Source organism: Macrobrachium nipponense, chromosome 42 (genome assembly GCF_015104395.2).
Source record: "Macrobrachium nipponense isolate FS-2020 chromosome 42, ASM1510439v2, whole genome shotgun sequence".
NCBI classification, from domain to species: Eukaryota; Metazoa; Arthropoda; class Malacostraca; order Decapoda; family Palaemonidae; genus Macrobrachium; species Macrobrachium nipponense.
The window spans coordinates 9,848,001-9,866,295 of record NC_061103.1 but is presented as its reverse complement, the minus strand read 5'-3'; the positions used below and the strand labels follow the sequence as shown (position 1 = coordinate 9,866,295).

General features: G+C 37.1%; 1 long non-coding RNA gene across 1 annotated transcript; it reads left to right on the top strand.

The window, feature by feature from the left end:
* Window positions 1–13,200: 13,200 nt before the first annotated feature.
* LOC135213408 (uncharacterized) lies at window positions 13,201–15,535 on the top strand. Its single transcript, XR_010314108.1, has 3 exons — window positions 13,201–13,430; window positions 13,607–13,694; window positions 15,327–15,535. It is a non-coding gene; the product is annotated as an uncharacterized LOC135213408 (long non-coding RNA).
* Window positions 15,536–18,295: the final 2,760 nt, after the last annotated feature.

Here is an 18,295-nt window from a genome sequence, read left to right as displayed (position 1 = left end):
ATTTTGCACGTTGGATTTTTTATTGTATTATTTCCAGTTAAAGAATTCCCATCAACAAATATCCACCTCTCTTTTTATGAGAGTTACTGGGAAAATGCTTTAACAGCAAAAGAGCGATTGTAAAAAACTGAAAAGACTACATACAAAACGAATGAAGCTGATGCAGCAATGATCCAGTGATACATTACGCACTATACTATTGTTGTCGGTGTTATTAAATTGTTGATTGTAGGAAGCTTTATTTATTATAGCTTTGTATATTAAATATTTTGTCCCATCTATTTCTTATGTGTTAGGGGACTTTCATCTAAGTGAATGTTTGTAAAGTTGTGTGCTATAGAAATCTGAACCACTAGACTGATGTAGACAAAATTTGTACATGGCCATCATTTGACTCAACTTAGCTAATACCCCTGGCCCCTTCCCCTTCTCCCCTCCCTTTGTAACTTATGTGGTAAATAAACTACGGGTTTATCATATCCCATTTCGTGTACCTGAGACCATAGAAATATATTATTGAAAAAAAATATAAAAGATTAAAAAAAAAAACACGCTTTCATTAGAACGCACTGAAAGGTACAAAATAATTTTTTGAGACACCAGGATTTTCTTACAATTAATCATGTCCACAAAAATAAAAGTGTGGTTGCCAAACATGGAAGGAAATGCTACACGAAATTTAAAAAAAATATATTTATTTTTTTGTAGCATTTCCTTCCATGTTTGGCATCACGCTTTTATTTTTGTAGACATGATTATCTGTAAGAAAATCCAGGCGTGTCCCAAAAATTATTTTGTACTTTTTAGTGCATTTTGATAATAGCATGTTTTAAGAAAAATTATATTATTTATTTTATACTTTTTGGTTATGACAGAAATTATAACCAATTTATGATTGTGACTAATGAAATTGAACGTGATATCCTGTCGAGCCAAAGAAGTTTGAAAAATCTGTAGAGTTAATAACTTATTCTACAGAGTCAAAGAATGTATGAAAAATCTGAAGAGTTATTCACTTCATACAAATCCTGAGATACTGGGAGAGGTCACTGTAGAGTCACTAGATGTCACTGCTGACCTACTGATTCTGTAAAGTTATATTGTCACCGGGATTGAGTAACCATGCACAAATTACAAGTCCATCAGATAAAGGGAGCAAATGAAAAATTTAGTTACAAGTTTTGACTCAAACAGACACTGAAGTCAAGTTATATAAAAGCTTGTAATTAGGTTTAGTGAGGATGTGTTTAGGTTTAGCAGGGAGTGTGTTGAGGTTTAGTGGGGTGTGTGTTTAGTTTTAGTGAGGGTGCATTTAGGTTTAGTGGGGTGTTTAGATTTGGTGGGGTGTGTCTGCTTGGTTTTAGTTGGGGTGTATTTAGGTTTAGTGAGGGATGTGTGTTTAGGTTTAGTGGGGCTGCATTTAGGTTTGGTGAGAGGTGTGTTTAGGTTTAGTGGGAGGGGTGTTTAGGGTTAGTTGGGGTGTGTTGTGGTTTAGTTGGGGATGTGTTCAGGTTTAGTAGGGTGTGTTTCGATGCAGAGTGCTGTTCTGGTTTAGTGGGGTGTTATTAGGTTTAGTTGGGAATGTGTTTAGGTGTGGGTTGTGTTTAGGTTTAGTGGGTGTGCACTCTGGTGTAGTGGAGGTGTGTTTAGGTTTAGTTTGGGCTGTGCTTAGCTTTAGTATAGGTTTTGTGGGGGTTACATTTAGGTTTAGTGAGGAGTATGTTTAGGTTTACAGGGATGTGTTTTGCTTTAGTAATGGCCATGTGTTTAGGTCTAGTGGAGGTTGTGTGTTTAGGTTTAGTGAGGGTGAGTTTAGGTACACAGGGTGCATTTAGGTTTAGTAAGGGGTGTGTCTAGGTTTAGTGGGGGATGCATTTAGGTTTAGTGGGAAGGGTTTTTATGTTTAGTGGAGGATGAGTTTAGGTTTGGTGGGGATGTGTTTAGGTTTAATGGTGGATGTGTAGAGGTTGAGTCGGGTTATGTTTTGTTTTAGTGGGGGTGTATTTAGGTTTAGTAAGAGGGGTGTTTATGTTTAGTGGGTGGTGTGTGTTTAGGTTTAGTGAGGGTGAGTTTAGGTACAGAGGGTGTGTTTAGGTTTAGTGGAGGATGCATTAAGTTTTAGTTGAAAGGGTGTTTATGTTTAGTGGTGGATGTGTTTAGGTTTGGTGAAAGTGGTGTTGAGGTTTAGTAATGGATGTGTTGAAGTTTAGTGAGGGTGTGTTTAGGTTTAGTTGGGGGATTGGTTAGGATTAGTGGGGATGAATTTAGGTTTAGGGGTGGTGTTCCTTTACATTTAGGGGGTGTGCGCTTAGGTCTAGTGGACAGTGTGTTCAGGTTTAGTGGGGGTATGTTCTGTTTTAGTGGAGGTTTGCTTAGGTTTAGTGGGGGGTGTGTTTAGTTTAGGGGGGGGGGGGAGTTTAGGTACAGTTGGGGTGCATTTAGGTTTTGTGGAGGATTTTTATGCTTAGTGGAGGATGTGTTCAGGTTTGGTGTGAGGGGTGTTAAGGTTTAGTGGTGGATGTGTTTAGATATAGTGTGGGTGTGCTTTGGTTTAGTGCTTGTGTATTTAGGTTTAGTGGGGGATTTGTTTAGGTTTAGTAGGGGCGTATTTAGATTTAGTGGGTGGGGTGTAGTTAGGTTTAGCAGGGTGTGCTTGGGTTTATTAGGGGTGCTCATCTTACGTTTATTGTGGGTGCGTTTAGGTTTAGTGGGGGTGTACTTAGGTTTAATGGGGGGTGTGTTTTGGTTCAGCGGTTGTTTCGGTTTAGTGGGGACATAATCGTCAAAAGCACACCGGGTGTTACTCCCTTTCTAAGGTTAATGATCGACTGTCATTCAGAGTACTATTCCGGGGCTATTATGTACCTAATGATTACTGAATAATGATTACATTGTGATGCCAGATTCCTATTATTATAGGGTAACGGGAATTTGCTTCATGAAGTAAGAACTAAGGGTAAGGAAGCAAATTAGTTATTCATTACTTCGTAATCATATTTTTCCATTCTGCTGTTTAATATTTATATTACCTGTTTTCTCAGGAGATATTTTCAGGATGTTTTTGAAAATGTCACTGATATAGGACCAAATCAAAATGCACATACACATGCACACTTCAGTTGCAGTGAAATAAAAGGGCAAATGGTATTGTAAATCCTATGCAGAAGTAAATTGAGATATGGTACCTTGGTTATGCCTGGACTTCAACGTGTGGTGGTCCCCACTCTTTGAGTGTTAGGAGTGGGAGTTTTCCCAAGAGCCCATAATTCTACCTACTGAATTATCAGCAACAGTTGCTTGCTTGTTTCTCTAGGACATTATGAACCAGTGCCTTTGCCTCTGATGAACGGCCTTCAAACAAATATTCCCAGGTCTGTGGAGGAACTCCCACTGCTTAACCTCAAGACAACCTTCCCTCAAGTATTTGTAATTCATCACTTGGACATCGGAAGAAGAAGACTAGGACATCTCTCTTCCCCAAATATTAGTTACTATTCAAATCCTTGATTAAAAGCACATTATCCAACGTCTCAGTTATAACTTCTGTATAATGAAAGCTCTCTGTTAATGTTAACAGTTAATTGCAGTGTCTATCTCTCCAAGCCCCTTTTCTCTATAGCGTCCGCAGAAATTTGATTTGGGGTTTGGGGGAGGCGGGGGATGGGGCGAGCAGAAGGGGGCAACTCTTCCCGAAAATTAATGAAGACTCAGCTCCACCTAGGAAAGTTGTACCACCAAACTGCAGATTTAAATGCTACTTTATTTTCAGATATTACAAATGTAGCAACATTACTTAAAAAAACCACATACACAAAATCAATAGCGAATTACTTAAAAATCAAAATTGTAAATGAATTAGATTTTTCTTTCGAAATTTTATAAATCATGTAGTGTCTTTGATTAATCTTAGATTATCGTGGACAAACTATTTAACTATAATATAAAGTCAAGTCGCCTCTTAACCTTTCTAAAAAATATATCGTAACAAGAAATAACTTCCCTATGATTGTCTGAATATCTAATTTGGCAAGACCATTCAGTCGTTCTTGTCCCATTGTTGCTCTTCTACTATAACTATTGACGAGATTGAGGGTAGAAAAGCTGCTCCTCACAGCAGAGGCAGAAGAAACAGTTACTGGATAACTTTCAAAACATCTTTCTAAAATCTCGCACACTGACACAGGGAGAGAGTCCTTTTCAACTGTATCCTACCTTCCTCTTCAAAGTTTGTGTTCAACTTCATATTCGTCAGCATCGGTATATGGTCAGTTATATCATTTTTATACATACTCAGTGCAGGAACCAAGTCATGGAATGTGATGCGACTGAAATATTTTTGCATCAATGAACACAATGACCTAACAGCACTATGATGACTAGCAAATCTATCATTTAACCGAGCAGTAACGAAATCCAAATTGGTTGGGGAGGGGGGGGCATCGCTGACTGATAGCTACTCTGGGCATTTTAACTTCAATATTTAAGGTACTTCAAATTTCTGTGACAGATTCGAAATATTTTTAGAAGCCTTTGTCATTCATTACATTAACTCGATCTTATTTCAGTAACAATCTGTAACTTTGATCTGGGTTGAGCACTCTAGCATATCAGTTTGTGCTGATTGCAGTTGTTGAGAAAGGGGTTTAATTTCAGTAAGAATTGCGTCTAATATGCAAAGATATAAAAATTCAAAATCTAATTTCTTGAGCAAATTTCTACCAATATTTGGTGATTTCCAAGTGGCTGTTTCCTCAACCCCTTGAACAATGCATGGCAAATTTTTGTTTTAACATTATGATGGCGTCATGTCTTTCTACTTTCTCGTATCACTGAATTGCTTGAGTCTCACTTGCTTAGTTTGTTCACTAACAGCATCTTTCTTCACAAACTCTTCTAAAACATTTGTTCATTGTGGGGGGACAATACAGTACAGGGATCAGGCTGTAACATCTACAGTCACCTACAAAGACTCTCTCTCTCTCTCTCTCTCTCTCTCTCTCTCTCTCTCTCTCTCTCTCTCTCTCTCACACACATATAATATATATATATATATATATATATATATATATATATATATATATATATGTGTGTGTGTGTGTGTGTGTGTGTGTATATATATATATATTATATATATATATATATATATATATATACATATAAAGTATATATAAATTTTTCCACCTCGACTTAGAGAGTGGAGGCAGGTGTCCAAGTGCCGCCCATCCACCCTCCCGTACGGGCGGTATTGCTTTTCCTGTTTGAGGGATGAAGTCATGCGGTTGCTAACCCCCATACCCTTACATCTAGGCCATAGCAGAACACTGGTAACCAATATGGTAGGCGATGGGTGTTTCAGACTTTAATGTAGCAGTTTCCTTAGCAGAATGGAGAAGAAATGTATCGTTACAAAAAATGTATGCTTAGCTGAATGGTTTTAAAACAAACAACCTAGAAACATTAACAGGTGAAATTAAAGCAAACTCCGTGTTTCTAAGTTGCTAGCGCACAGAATTATGACTTACAATTTAGACTTGACATGATCCTTACTTCCTTGGATAATGAGAAAAGAAATTAAATAAACAAAGTAAAGAAGAGGTGTGTGTGTGTGTGTGTGTTCATTTTGGTATGCAATTTCGTGTACTTCTGTATCGATTTGCTTACTTCCTTTGCGATTAATATGTTAACATTATTCCGCCGCAGACAACGAGAATGTGTTTCATAATCTCTGAGCACCTGAATAACTCGGAAATTGAATTTAAGGCTATAGATATATTTAAAAATTGAGTTTGGTCAAAATGGCAATAACGAGGAGAGCGAAATTATGAAACCTATTGAATAAATATAGAGGAAGACGATGATGAATTCATGTTGCATTGTTTTCCGATAGATTCACTGCATGAAACTGATTTTTCATGATATTCGGGATTGGTGGAGAGGGGGAATTCTAAGGAAAAAAAAAAGGAAAAAAAGCTACCACAGAAGCATTTTCGGTCCAACGTAAACAACTTCTGGTTCGTATTTCGGGAGTGCTATCAGATGGCAGGGAGTCTGATAGTGCCATTACGTGTTCAAACATGTCTACACTCAAATGTGTCTCCCTTCCACGTCATAATATTTGGTCACTGAATTTGATACGCTTTGGGACAAACTGCGCTCTTGGGCTGCCTTTGCCTCTGCTTCTACGAGAAATGGATAGGCAACCGTTCCTCCAGTCTCCATTAGCGTAATGGAATAAAGGATATCTCTTGATGCATTCACTTGATTATGTCTGGTCGAGGTACGAAGATAAAATTGCTCTCTGTTGATATACGAATGATAAGAAACACTGGGCTCCTGAAGGCACAAGAAAAAAAAAATTATTATTCTGTCAGTCAATTCCCGACCACCTCACTTTAAGTACTGGGTCTCATTATTTACCGAAACCACCGAAACGGCCCTAAATGTTTGTTTTATTATTGTAAACTTGTTTAATTACTGTGTATTAACAGATAAAACAATTTTTGGCTGGTCCAAATCTTTAGTTAATTTATTGTCCACCTAATTATTAACTGTTTTGATGAATAAATAAAGAAATGAGTAATGCAGTGTCTGAATCCGAACCCGGCGATTCAGCCCTGTATTGCTGTTGAATATTTAGGAACTTTTCCTACATCCAGTCGGCCAGCACTTGGGAATTCCAAGGACTGTGGTGTTGAGTACGTGCAAACTCCAGGGACTGTCTTAGAACACATTGGAGAAGCAGTTAAACCAGACCAGTCACGTTTGGTATATACCAAACTGATCCTGGAAAACAGCCATCTCAGTGCTTCAACTAACATGCAACAAATATACAATGTGGAGTACCGTATGAAAAAGAGAGAGCGGCCTTGTCATTCTAATAACTTTGCTGATCATATTCGGCAAATAGATAATTTAGTGCACTCACATGCCTTTGTACACCCAACAACAAATTGCAGACATCAAACGTTTTTGCTGTGAACCTTCTAGGAGTGTGCTCGCTAATGACAAAACCTTCAATCTTGGAGAACTTTTTGTCACAACAGTGTATAAATATCCAACCGTAGAGCGTGTCGGTGCTGAAGAATATCCAATCTTCTTTGGTCCAATGTTCCTCCCATGGTAATGCCAAATTTGAAGATTATGACATGTTCCTGTCCCACCTGTCCACCCTCTTATCTGATGAGTTAATAATTAGGTGGGCAACAAATTAACAAAATATCTGGGTCAGACAAAAATGATGTTTTATCTGTTAATACACAGTAATTAAACAAGTTTACAATTATAAAACATACATATCTAGGGTCGTTTCGGTTGTTTCGGTAAATAGAGAGACCGTATTGGATTACAGGAAGTGTGCGCTAACTACTTCTGTATGCAGTGGGATTTTCAAGGAGAAAACTCAGGCAAAACATTAAAGCATGCATCACTAACTGGTGAGAGTGGGAAAGATACGGGTTGAGCAAAATGGAAAAACTGCTAAAAAACAACCTTAATCGTTTTAAACTTCCGTTCCCCGTTAATCAAATTTTACATACACATGTAAGAAACCCCTCGTTACAACACACAAAAAAACACATTTCAGTTATTGGCATTTTTGTCGATTTTAACAAATTTTAAAAAGCTCAGTTTGGTATCATGATAAAAGGTTACTTTCCCCTCTGATTTTAACTTCCAAAACAAACTTGCAAGACAAATTCCCAGTTGGCGTTAGGTTTTAAAATTGAGCTCTGACTTCTCGTTCCTAATCTAATTTTCCAAGATAAATGCCGAGCTTTGAAGTTTATCCTCAATAGCCGTATTGAAATCTACATTTTTCAGTCAGTATTGTGATGCACTCGCCTACATACTGAACCGTGGTCCTATCAAAATCTACCCTAACCCTGAGGTTTTTTGGTTAAATCACCTTTCGGCTTAGGAATAAACCGAGGATTGTGGGAATGACTAACAATACTGGAAATATTGCAAAAATGTTGTTGCCACGTGGGTATTAGCGTTTGGCAAAAATAAAAGAAAATCTGTGATTAGAAAAGCCTTCAGTGTAACGCATCAGTACCTGACTTCCTGCTTGGTACTTGGTGCAATGCTTATGGTTCACAATTCCTACCTTTGCAGGAAAAGTTTTATGAATGTCACTAGAAAAGAAGGAACGAATATGAACTTTTGGCCGAAGACCAAGCGCTGAGACTCATGGGGTCATTCAGTGCAGAAAAGGAATCTGAGAGTAAAAAGGTTTGAAAGGTGTCACACAAGGAAAACATTTGTTAGGCGAGATTGGAAAGAAAGAGAATATGAACGGATACACAGTAAAGAGGCTGGCAAGGAGTTGCAGCTGGTGACCTAAGGGACGCTGCTAAGAACAATAGATAATGCCTAAAGTGGACTGCGTGAGGTTCACCGATGGCACTACCGCCGTGTGGGGATGACCTCATTAGGGCTTGGAGAGTGTGGCAGTTGGTGGAGTGTGGAGGGTTCCCTTGAGAACCCTGTGCTCCTTTCTAGCACATTCGGCTGCTGTCATGAGCCACGAACTTCGGTTTCAGAAGCTGGCCTTAAACGACTAGATTATGTTCATGGGGCTTAGTGTTATGATTCCACAGCTAGGCTGAATGTTAGAAGCTGAATGTTAAATAAATATGATCTGCTATTATTATTAGACATTAGGAATATCTCTCTTAAGGAGGATTGTGTGAAGGACATCAATTCGAAAAGAGAAGTGTGTAATATGAGGAACCATAATTTGGGGCAGTTTTTAATACTACTTAGTATAACGTAATTTTTATAGTTTCTTATGCATAGGCTATCTATTGTTTCACTCTATGATGCAAATCTTATACAGAGCGTTGTAAGTGGCGAATGAAGAGTGTATATATATATATATATATATATATATATATATATATATATATATATATATATATATATTATATATATATAAAATATATATATATATATATATATATATATATATATATATATATATATATATATGTGTGTGTGTGTGTGTGTGTGTGTGTGTGTGTGTGTGTGTGTGTGTAGTATGTTTGTATGTATGTATGTATATATATATATATATATATATATATATATATATATATATATATCTATATATATATATATATATAATATATATATATATGATATATATATATATATATATTTTGTGCATATGTTCTTTTTTTCTCCTAAAGAACATTATAGAATTTACTCACCCGCTGGATGAAATTATATTGCGTTAAAAAATAATGATAGTTGCCCATGTTTAAAGTGTTGTTGGCTGAATATTTGTCTTGGCTATGAAAACCTGTCAACTTTCGTAAGCAAAAACAAATGAGCAAATTCGATTCAGCCACTGTTTTCCACAGAGAAGGCGACTCGAGTCAAATTAAAAATCGAGGAACTCGGCTTCCGAAATCAATGCAGCAATCTGGAGTGCAGTAAAACAGGAAAAAAAGAAGAAAAAAGGAAAAGCATATTGGCAGCTCTCTGGATGATGGAAAATCGACCTCTGCCAGACGACGTCACTACCATACGAATTGCAAGTGTTTGAAGGGTAAACGTTTTATCTATTTTCGTCGTTTTTAGGTCGCCCAGGAGACACCCTGCCGCACCGTATATATCAAGCCTTTTCTACGAAATGCGGACGGGCTATCAAAGCAGTATAATTTCCTGGAATAACATTTCCAGGTGCTGCCGCCTTTTCCTTACGATGCGAAAGTAAACGCGGATGAAGTTTTTCGGAACAGAAATTAATATCCAATTGATGAGGAAGGAAGCTCTATGGAAAAAGCTTCCAAATTGGAAGACTCATCAAACATTTGGAGGATATAAAAGTGTCCGATTCCGTCCCATTGGAGAAGAGTGATAGCCCATAAATTCCCAAATCAATCCAATATCTTGGCCTTTAACCGCCGGAGTTACGACACAACCCGTCATCGATGATAGGGAAGTACCACCCCGACGTTGATTTTTTTTCCCCCATTTATGATTTTTCTTTTTTCCACTTTTTGGCAGAGGACCAAATAGCGGGGTTTTTCAGACAGACAGCAGAAGAAAAGGACAGGGGGAACCAGAAAGTAAAGAAAAGAAAGAAAGAGAAAGACAAGAGAACAGCCAGAAGAAAAAGAGAAAGACCAGAACAGTGAAAGAGAAAGCAGCAGAGGGGACAGAAAATCAATATTTTTGATTCTTTTGCTTTGATCCTGCAGCAGTCATTGATGCTTTCTTTTTTGCAAACCACTTTGATGCTTTATATAAGTCAATTCTATTCTGTCATTTTTTTCTTGATACAGGCAGCAATTCTTCGCCGAACGTGCACACACACACACACACACACAAATATATATATATATATATATATATATATATATATATATATATATATATATATATATATCAACATCAACTACACATATATATATATATATATATATATATATATATATATATATATATATATATATATATATATATATTCAACTCAACTCAACTCGGCCATTCATACGAACACGCTTAGATGCGGTCAAATCGCAGGAAAACCTGTGCTCGTTCAATAATGCATCAACTAGGAAAACTGAAAATCAAGGTGTGTTATATATATATATATATATATATATATATATATATATATATATATATATATATATATATATATATATAAAAAACACACCTTGATTTTCAGTTTTCCTAGTTGATGCATTATTGAACGAGCACAGGTTTTCCTGCGATTTGACCGCATCTAAGCGTGTTCGTATGAATGGCCGAGTTGAGTTGAGTTGAATATAGAATTTAGGCCAGGGACCAGGCACTGGGATCTATGAGTCATTCAGTGCTTAAATGAAAATTGACAGTAAAAGGTTTGAAATGTGCAACAGGAGGAAAACCTCGCATTGCGCTATGAATCAAGTGTTAGGAGAGGGTGGAAAGTAAGATGAAGAAAGACAATATGAAAGGCGGTACAGTAAAAGGAACGAAAATGCTTGCAGCTAGGGGCCGAAGGCACGCTGCAAAGAACCTTAAGTAATGCCTACAGTGCACCGCATAATCTCCACGGACGGCACTACCTTCTACGGGGGAATGGCGTATGCATAAGCACATATGCAAGCGCATTATCAATATACGTTCAATCGTCGCTGTTAGTGACTAGAAGTCGTGATAAAAGGAATGGATCAAAATGAGCATGAAAGTTACCAAGGATAGCACAACGGTCTCGAGTGCGTCGCTGAATGGTTATTTAACGTTAGATGCAAAGGAATGACCTTAGGATATTGAAGGAATTGTTGGCCCTTCCTACAAGATGAAGGCGGCGTGTTAAGAGATGTAAAAGTTTAATCATGCTGAGGTCTGGCTTGGAAAAAAAAAAAAAAAGCACGAAAGATAATGTGTTACGGCAGAGCACAAGCAGAGACAGTTTCTGCTGTTGCTAAACTTAGGCTTCCCAAAGAAAAAAAAGAAGAAAAAAAATATATACGTATATATATATGTATATAATATGATATATATATAGGATAGATAGTATGATATTATATAAGATATATATATGATATATATATAATATTATAATAGATAGATATATATTTATATATACAGATATAGATATATATGTGGATATATATATATATATATATACAGTCTTATTTATATATATAATATATATATATATATGTTATTAAATATAATATATATATATCTATATATATATATATATATATATATATATAAATCATATATATATATATATATATATATATATATATATATATAAGATATATATATATAAGATATATATAAAGTTGTTGCCTAAGGTGGAATCATTTTCAGATTTTAGCACAGTTAGTAGCAAAGGTTCTCTAACCCTTGAGATTGGGGGTTAAGAAAGCAAAAAAAAGTCTTATCGTATGCTCAAAGTTCAATTCCTTGTTGATCCTCAACAAAACATATATTGCCATGGCAAGATCACCGCTGATGACAAAATCTGTAAAGTAAAGGAAACTCACTTGACGGTAGTGAACATAACCTATGAAAACGAAGCTATGGAGGAAGGCGCGCACATCGAATACCACCATCTCGCCACAAATTCATATGTCACATGGGTCATTGATCTGATCAGTGGTAATGTGTAATAAGGAAGATGAAAGCGTTAAAGAAAAACATTGGCCTGAAAGTGTAGAAAATAAGTATGTCAAGAGGGCATACCCGTCCTTTTATTTTTTTATTTATTTATTTATTTTTTTTTTTCTGTGCAGTTGGTACCTACTGCCTCTTTTTCCCTTCCTTTCCTTAAACGTTTATGGATCTTTCCCTCAGCAAGGCAACAAGCTCAGTTCGATCTCACTCAGGCTCAGCATTAGTCGGTCACTCCAACTACACACTTACATACTTGCTTGCATAGATGCTAATATTTTTCATAAATGTGATAACTGAATCTCTCATAACAAGACACATGCATTCAGATGTTTCAGATTATTAAGCTAAACGCCCCAAAGCAAATACGGAATGGCTATTTTATGCCTAATTTTGATAAAAAAGAAATACGTTTACTTATTTTGAATAATGGTCTCGTGAGTCCAATGTAATTAACTGGATAGTATGCAGCTACTAGTACTGAAGTCTCTTTATGCAAAAATGCACCCATTTAAAAAAAATGTTTTACGACTGGCCGAAGGCAATGAGTTTTGCTACGTCTAGTATATCTCGTCCTGTGAGAGAACAGTAGGTACCATTTCTTCAACTTTCATTGAATAGCGCTTTCATCAGCCAGTTAAGAAACTGGAAAGCTTAGAAATATATATATATATATATATATATATATATATATATATATATATATATATATATATATATATCAGAATGAAACGTTTTTACGTGAACGAAAGAAAAAAAAATCAGTAGAAATATTTTAAAACAAATGCCCAAAATGGCATATGCTACAAATTATTTCGTGAGTTCTAAAATAAATTACGAGTTATTTTTACGAAAATCTATTCATGTGCTGTATTTTAAACTTCCATGGAAGGTAAGTAAAAGAAGGGAGTAGGAAATATAAACAGTACTGGCAAAATTAGCGATTTTAAGGATATCCACGAATCGCATTCGGTCATGTTCCAAGAAGCAAGACACTACTGAGACTGTAGTCCTTGGCAAGTGACTACACCGTTCCAGTTCGGACATTTGAACCTACGGACATTCGACTCGAGTTTCGACTTTAACACTGTTCTGGCCGGTAGACGGCTGTTTCCCTCGGGAGTTCCTCGAATCCTCATTCAGTTTCTCGGCCTCCTTTTTTTATCGTAGCGTAGTTGGTTCTGTTGTAAAAATTTTAACGGAAAAATTATTATCACGCGACGCGACTAGATTACAGTCAGCGCTTGAGATCTCCATCGATTGTTGTCACTCTGTTGGTCCAGTTATGATAAACCCCAGGCTGCTGCAAGGTAAGTAACACTAGAACTTTGATACATTATTGCTAATAATTGTATGTTTGTTGTAGTGAATCTTGCTCATTATAACTGTTTCTGTGGCATTTACCCTATAATCTGACGTTAGTAAACGTACCGTATTTTAAAAGACTGAGTATGTTACAAACGGCTCTCAAAGCTTTCTTTTCCAGGATGTTTTGGGTGCGAGTTTTGAGTTTTGAGTTCCTGTTCTAACGGTGAAGGTTCACGCATGATAAAGCTGCTGCTCTTTGGCAACGGGTATGTAGGTATTTTTTCCGTTTATTTTTTTGACTTTCTTTTTAAAATAATTGTATTAAACTTACTTTTTTAATTTGTGTATACTGATCTTGAGCAGTATATAAAAATATGCCTTATCCTCCACTCCTTTAGGGGCGGCGCCCCTGGAGGGGTGGAGGAGCCCCCATGTTCTGCATAGTAGGTCATATGACCTACTATGCAGATTCTTGGGTGTTTTTATTTTTATTTTATTTTTTATTTTTTTTAGCCAACTAATCAAATTATTTCTTTCAGGTGATAAGTAGACAGACTTAATAAATTAGTTTTCTTGCCAGTTCCGATAGGTTAGAAATCTATTGCTTAGTTGTCTTGCTAGTTCCGATAAGTATTAGATGTTTAAATGTGCTTTCCTATCTCCCACTCTGTTGTTTGCAGAAACTCCCTAATTTTTACGGAAATTTACGTTTATGCCATCAAACGGCTATATGTAGCTTTAAAACAAATTTGTAATCAGATGTGGCGACTTGGTAGGCTTTAATTGAAAGCTAATGAACATTTTAGCTTCCAGGAAATGGATTGTTTGTGGTTAGGTTAAGGCAGATATGGTTTGGCCAATATCCGTAACGGTTTTTGCTCTAATTTAAATTTTTAAGTGTAAAGCTGCCGTTAAACCTAACGAGTTTTCAGAGGATTCGAACTTTGTAGTACTTCCTCTCTCGCAACAGAGATTTTCTGGTTAAAGGGGTTATAGGAAGCTCCCTAAATGTACGGGATGGGCAATTTGTTATTAGTGGGGCTTGCTTACTCAATAGCTATTCTCTGCTGTTGGCTGATGAATGTTATGAAGTATGTCTTTTCTATTCTTTTCTTTAGGTTGAAAGCATGGAAGTTTTATGTCATGGATATTTTTTGCATAGTTGGAATATCTGTTTACTTTGGAGTGGGGTTTAGTAAATTCGAGTTTGTTAGTTATGTTTGTTTTGATACTATTAGGTTATAGCATAAGCAATATATTTATCATACTATGTGCTAATATTAAGTTTGTTCCTCTATGAATACAGGCAATGATATTGTTTCTCTGTGAATACAGGCAAGGAGTTTGTTCCTCTCTGAATACAGGCAATGGGTTCTTTTACTCCACAAGCAATGAGTTTGTTACTCATAAAACCTACACAAGCAATGAGTTTGGAAGTTACTCTTGAATATTGGCTATAGTTTTTTAATGTTTCCCACGTATACTGGCAATAGTTTTGTGATGCCATCCATGAACGAGGGCAATGACTTTATTTTCCATGATCCTGTCAGATGCGTGTTAAGGCTATCCGTTAAACAACCGAGTGAGTAGAATTACCATCGGCGCAATATGATAATGCTGTTTATGATTGCAAGGTACAGAGAAGTCATACTTCACTTAAATATTAGGACAGTGCTTTGTGGGGCTGGTCATTAAATGTCATATGAGAGGTGGTGCTGGGCTGGGCTTATTTGTCGACAGTGTTCTTAATGTTATTACTTTGGGGTGGTCGGAGTTATTGTAAGAATATCATATATATATTAATCATTAGTTTGCGCCTATTAAGACAGCAGTTGGGGTTTCAACTAATAAAACTAGCCATTAAGGAACCTGATGCTCATTTTTAATAATTATAACAGTTGTGCAATCAACGAAACCGAATAGATATTACTTACTTTCGACGAACGAAGAGAAGCGAGTGCGGGGAAGGACGGGCAGGGCAGTTCTGGCTGTAGCAGATATTTCAGTAGAAGATTGAAGACAGAATTTTGACTCACAGCGAGTGTCTACGACTGGAAAGTGTCGTGGCTGGCCGCTGGAGAGGCCTACGTGGGCTTCTTATAACTTTGTGGTGGAGGGGGGGGGGGGGGGGGGGGGGGGGGGGGGGGGGGGGGTGGGGGGGGGGGGGGGGGGGGTTGTTCTGTTGTTGGAGGGTCAGACACCTGCGGTTAGAATACTTCCTCTCCCCCCTCCCCCAAAACCATGCTTCCGTGTGTGGATGTGCGCACCACTCCAGTAATGAGCATTGACTAAGCATTATCCCCTTGTTAGACATCAGGGGAGGACTTCATTCACTTCGTCGTCCAGTGGAACAGTAGGCTTATGATGAAGTCGCGGACTGCTGAAATACTTTACATCCTTCGGTGGACTTTCAGGATAAGTAATAATTAGTACGCGAAGAGCTTGTAGGGTCACGTCTTTGCATATAAAGCTGTCTAGGGGACGAACTCTACTTACCTTGAGTAGTAACACTTATTTGTAATAAATTATTTAATTTATAAGGTGTCCATCAATCCCTACCTAATGAACTTGAACTGCCGAAACTATTTATTACTAAAGTGTAAACAATAGTTAATTCAAGAGTCCTTTTAGGTAGTAAGTTGCCCACTTCTGTTGGCTTTATTGATTTTGGAAAACAGGCAGCGAATTTGGGATACAATCCAAAATAAAGGCACGAGTTTCCCATTACATACAACAAGGCGTTGAGTATGAGATGATGAGGTGGTGAAGATAGTTGGATGAGATTGTTGGTACCGGTTAATTTATTGAATGGAACCCATTAATTTATTGAACACGATGACGTCAGTATTCGCCAAGCTGTCCGTGGCAGTCAGGTGTTTGATCGCATTTGCTACATAGCACTTGGTGTTTAAAAGGTCATCAGACTATTAATGCTTATACCAATATACATTAAATACAGTATACTATATACGAAGTTACCCGTTGCTGAATAACCACTGGTTCCATGCAACGTAAAAACACCCTACAAATATAGGTATACTAAGTTAGGTGTTGAGTCTTTTTTTTATAACTAGTGTGATAACTGATCTATGATGTAATCATTCCCTCCCTAACGAGAGCTCTTACTGCACAAGTAAGTTGCTTTATTTGGAAGTTCTGCGGTTCTTGAACTTGTACCTTAATTCATGAAAAAACAAATCTCTTTTTAAGAAGACTGACTTTGATAGTATGTATGAGGGTTATTTTAATTTTGGTGAGTTTCAGAATGGAAATTTTCTTTAGCGTTAAATATACAAATTTGGGTGGTCTCTGCATAGTGAAAATGTTTAATTTTAAATGACGTCAGAAGCGTAGTAGCATTGTGAAGTATACATGCTTTGTATACAGCCCAAATGCACAATTATGGTATAAAAAGTACGAGATATACTCGGATGGTTACATGCTTTCAGTGGGTAATAACCTTTTTTGGGTATTGATGGAGAAACTTAACTGAAGACCTTTTATCGGTTGATTATCCTTAAAGTAAAAGCTATCGTACCTATTTCAAGAAATACTCGAGTCAACGTTCTCTTGACGGAGTTGCCGAGTAATTGCCAAAAGTACATTCAATGCTGCCGTTGTTTCTCTGTTAAAGGTGCAGCACTTTCAGTATTAGGCTGATATTTCTAGGGAATCAAATTGTCGACAAGATAGATATAGACTTATACTCGCTTAATTTCTAAGTTTTCCACTGCGCTTCTCATTAAAATCCTAGTAGGTTTGTAAGTTAGGTTCCTCAGATATTCTGCGTTGACAAACCTACCATTTGCTTGCGTAATGTAATTATTTTTTAGTTTTCATTTCTTGACTACCCCCTCGATATATATATCCATCAACAGAATCAGTTTATTGTTTTGTTGGTAAACTGTTTGCTGGTAAAAATTTATCGAATTTTGTTAGGAGAGAAGGGTTCAGTGACTGGCGAAATACTATAGTAATTGATAATCATAGAGACTTAACTCTCAGTCAAGGTGCAGGATTAGGGCGACAGTTGGAGAAACAAATTCAGGAAGAGAGTGATTACCGGGAAACAGACTTAAACGAGTAACACCTTTCATATTTCCCATCCGTTCAGCTACTTATTACAATGTGCTTATGAAGTATGTTAGCAGAACGTGGCTTGGCTTTTCGAGAAACAGAAAAATGGTTTGGATCACTGCAAAATGGGAATTGGAGTTTTACTCTTTAATGGGAGTATTGCTGTTTTTGGTCCGACGAGTCGTGCCTCATTAGCCAGCAAAAATTATTTTTACGCTATTTCTCTGACGTTAATGCTGGAGAAATACATTAGTGTTTAGTGAGCAGTGATTATGTTTAAAAACAAACTCTTTCAGGTAAACAGTGAAAACAAATTTTGATCAATTGTGTGTTTTTTTTTCTTTTTTCTCCCTGTCTCTTCCATCTAGAGGAATGTAGGGAAAGAGATCTGGCTCCCTTACCTCCCTGGACCTCTCTATAGCCCCTGACCCTGCTAGAAGGAAAATCGTGGAGTCTGACGAATCAGACTTTGAGATCACCTAAATCTCCACTGACGTGGACATCGGTACAATGATCACTGCCTCTGACATTCCAGCACCTGATCATAGTGCAACTGTGGATTCATCCACCTATGATGAAGGAGGATCCTGAACATTAGTCCAGAAGAAAAAACCTAGTTCAAAGGTAAGCAGCATTGCTTTTCCACCTTCCAAAACCTGAGAAGAAGAGTGTAAACTAACCTTTTGAAAATACTTTGCCTAAGCTCAGGGCAGTAGCCCCTGACATGTCCTATGTAAAGGTAGCTGCCTTAGAAAAAGCCAATCCTACACTTGTCATGACATATAGAAAC